Source organism: Corvus brachyrhynchos, unplaced genomic scaffold, assembly GCF_000691975.1.
Source record: "Corvus brachyrhynchos isolate BGI_N302 unplaced genomic scaffold, ASM69197v1 scaffold310, whole genome shotgun sequence".
Classification (NCBI taxonomy): Eukaryota; Metazoa; Chordata; class Aves; order Passeriformes; family Corvidae; genus Corvus; species Corvus brachyrhynchos.
The window spans coordinates 3,268,908-3,272,879 of record NW_008236213.1 but is presented as its reverse complement, the minus strand read 5'-3'; positions in this window follow the sequence as shown (position 1 = coordinate 3,272,879).

The following is a 3,972-nucleotide window of genomic DNA, read 5'->3' as shown; positions in this document are numbered from 1 at the left end:
AACAAAAAAAAAAAAAGGGGGGGAGGGGGGAAGGAGGATCACTCATCTGCTTGCATGCTTTTGCGGTCAGTGTGCTGACAAAATGCATACATGACCCTTGCCAAAATTAACCGAGCTGGTCTGCACGTGACTGGCTATAGGGTGATGTACCGTGGGCCTCCTGACCTGCTTAGCGAGGTATGAAACACTTGCTAAGCAAAGCACACTAAGCAGACCAAACAACAGGGACAATCTGCCAGCCAATACCTTTTAGAAAATCACTAGTTTAAATCATGGGTTGGATTTTTTTTGTTTTAGTTTGGTTATTTCTGAGTTTTTTGTTTGCTTGTTTGTTTTAATTTGGTACTACTTAAATCAAATTGAGATGATCCTTTTCATAGCTGAAACCCTGGTTAATATCAGAATCCAGGGATATTTATAGTTCATGCTTGGAAAAAACGCTGAATTGCAAGGAAGACAGCAGAGAGAGCTTCCCCATGTGACAATACTACAAAACAAGCTACAGACAAATCACCCCCTGTACTTCCTCTTCAAGTGAGGCCCAAAACAGAATATCGATAGCAGCAGGACTGCAGGACTGTTCTGCAAGAAAATTGCTGTGTAATTCAATTTCAGACTGCTGACGGAAATGAGGCAGCAGAGACTGAACACTGCTCATCATCCTGAAATCCAGCTGCACACAAGCTCATTGGGACCAAAACTCTTGCTTCTGTATCCAGAAAATTCACCATCTTTTGCCTCTAAGTCACTCTTAGAATCCAAGTGTATGTTGTGGGTTTTGGCCATTAGAAGATTTTGGTCGATGAGTCAAAAAGTCCATCCAGCTGCTATCACAGGAACTTGAAATGCAATGCTAACACTGTGTGCTGGTGCTACGAAAGTAAATTAAACTGAAACCCACAAAGGTAGATGTGTGTGAAGAACTTTTTTTTCACCATGCAAACTTCTAGTCTTGCTCTCGCAAGCCTGTCTTCTGTGTCCTATTCTGTGAAAGATTTGCCTAAGTTACTACTATAGCAGGCAGATGATCTGTATTTCATTGCATTCTTGGTCACCCACTACTGTTCGCAAGTTACGCATAGGAAAAATGTTTTATTGTAAGAACTATAACCCTAGCAGAAATGTAGCGATTCTTCCTGCTCCCTCATGAAATCTGCTGCCACAGCTGACTTCACAAAAGGCAGTTCAGTCTCTGTCCTGCAGTGTTTGTGTTCTGGCTTTCTATTCTGATGACATGTTACCTCCTGGGCAAAGAATGTCTCTTCCTACATGCTTGGACAGGGTCTAGAAAAATGGGAGCCTAAACTAATTTTGAAGCTCTTGGTAAATCTGTAAGACAAAGGGAATACTAAATCCAGCTCTTTAAGAAATTTCCATCTCATGCTATGTTGAATCTTCTTTTTACTGCCTTAAGGCATACTTTACTCTGTACTTACAGATATAATTGTAATATGCAAATTCATAAAACTGAGGCATTATAGAACATTATAGTGGATGAATTAATAACCTTCCCCATTGTTGCAAACAGGGGCATGGTCACATAGCTAACAAACTTAGATGGATGTCGCATTCTGTTAGAGAAAACTCCAGGTTTTTTTCTGAAAGATACTGAAAATATGTCAGGATAGCATTTAAGATACAGAAACTATGTTACACTCAAAATCTTGTTTGTTGCCAAAGAGAAAGTAGACCTCCTATTTGACTAAGACAATAATTTGTTGAAAGTGTAACCAAAATTCTAGGGGGTCCAATCCTTATTAGTCCAGAGCTTTTACACAAAAAGAAAGAATAACGGGTTTTATGCACACATTTACTTCCTACCCCTGTTCCTGGTGCTATGCTCACACTTCTACAGCTGTTCTGGATCATAAGGTTGATGGTTTAATTCTTGGGCAGTGGTGAGAGGAGAGGACATTAAAGCAGATTGTCAGCATCTGGAGCCCATCTCTCAGCGGAATATGATGTTTACATTGCTGATTTCTTCCTTCTTTTAAGGGGTTGCACTTAGACTTGGGGTAAATTCTTACAAGTTTTTGTAAAATACTTCTATATGTTTTTCTGGTTAGCGGCAACTCCATATTATGTTTCGAAGTATTACATGAGATACTGTTTATGTATGTTGGATAAAATTTTATTCTGTTTTTGCTCTAGGTGACTCTGCTTGAGTGGGGCTGGTTGGGTAAAATTACCTCAAGGGTAGTCTGTAAAAATCTTGTGCAACTTGTTCACTGCCACCATGGTTTACATTGAATTGTTAGCAGCCTTAGGGGGAAAAAAATTTAGCTCCCCAAAGAATCCTCTGAGTTGAAGAAATTAGTTACAATTACCATGTAATTTCTTGCTATTCACAAAATTTCATAGTTTGGCTTCTCCTGGTGTAGTGGAAAGTAATTTGGAGGCAGTAGGGAGTGTCCTACAGAGAGCAGAATCAAAGAAAAAAAATAACCTTCCAAGTCTATCTACTAGTTAGAGGCTGTGACATCTGATTGTAGTTAAAGTGACCCACCAGTGATTACAGATCTGCTACTATGACTGTATTCATAGTAGCTGCCCATGTCTACCATTAAAAGTATGAAGCTGTACGGACTGCTGAACATGAAGTTACACCGGCAAAGCTGAGGAAATAGTAACCTGCTCATGGAAAGAAGGGGGAACAATCTGAAAGTTTTCAGTTTGGCTTAGATGTGTCAGAGTAGCACATCTGCCACTAATTTAATTTATGGAAATTTCTCAGGAGAACAGACACACTGCTGTTTTTCATTACGGTCATCCAAAACAGAGCTCCAGTACAATGCAAACAGAAGCCATTTTGGCTCCCAAAGCAGCTGACTCTGTTTCCTTGTTTAGACAAGAAGTAAAATGGTTACCACAGTGGGTGAAATTTGACTCGTGGGATTCCCTGCTAGTTTCAGGTGCTGCTTTGGGAACTTGTAAACAGGTTAATACACTTCCCACAGAGATGCTCCCACTGCAGATTCTTCATCCTTGGACATTATGTGTGTGAATACTTATTGAAAGCTGGTAACTCCCAGCATTAAGCACATCATACACACACACACACACACACACACACACGTATACACACACATATATATAAAATCTAGTCGTGCAGGTTTAACATCACTGTGGGACAGAGAAGCTGGTTATGTCTCTTACTCACTTTGCACTCTAACCTGAGTCCTGTCTTGATGCTCCTGAAAAATGAGCAGCTACAAAGGGTAGGGCTTAATTGATGATGGCTAATGAGAAAATAACAAAAGCATTAGTTCAAAGTCCACTTTCCAAAATCTTCCAACTGCTGAAGGAATTTGCCTTGATGCTCAAAGCCCCTGCTAGACATTCACTGCAGAAATACGGATCCCGTGTCACCTCTCTACAATAGAAGGCATTAAAGTTCTTGAACAGACACACAACTTTTCAAATTGTTTTTCTGATGAGGAAAATCTGTTGAACATGGTGGAGCAGGTTAATGAGTTTTACCATGTTTATGAAATGACATAGGACATTCCTTAATGTTTTTATGAATAAGCATTGCTGTGTTATCTCACAGCATGAAGAGAGGTACAGAGAAGACACACACTGCACTGGTAGCTTGGAGACCCAAGCTGGAGTGCCAGACTACTTGTTACTAATTTTAGTAGATGCATTGAACTGATAGGAGTGGAACCCGTGTTCTCCTCCTCTCCAGCATCACGTCCTGAGCCAGGAATTCAGCTATCTTTCTTATCTATGACAAGTCTGGTAAAACAAAAACCAGCGGCAAAGAGTCATTCCTAAGTTTGAGCTGTCCGGGGAGGTTAAATCTGTTTCGTTTTGTTTTTTAAACATGTAACCTGCCTAACACAATTTAACCTTTTTTTTTCTTCTTTTTTTAATTCCAGCAAAAGCACATGTCCCGTTACTATTACACTAATGCTTGACAAAGGTGTCCGTAGTAAAACGTTCGCTGTGCCAGCTGCGGCTCGGCGGCTC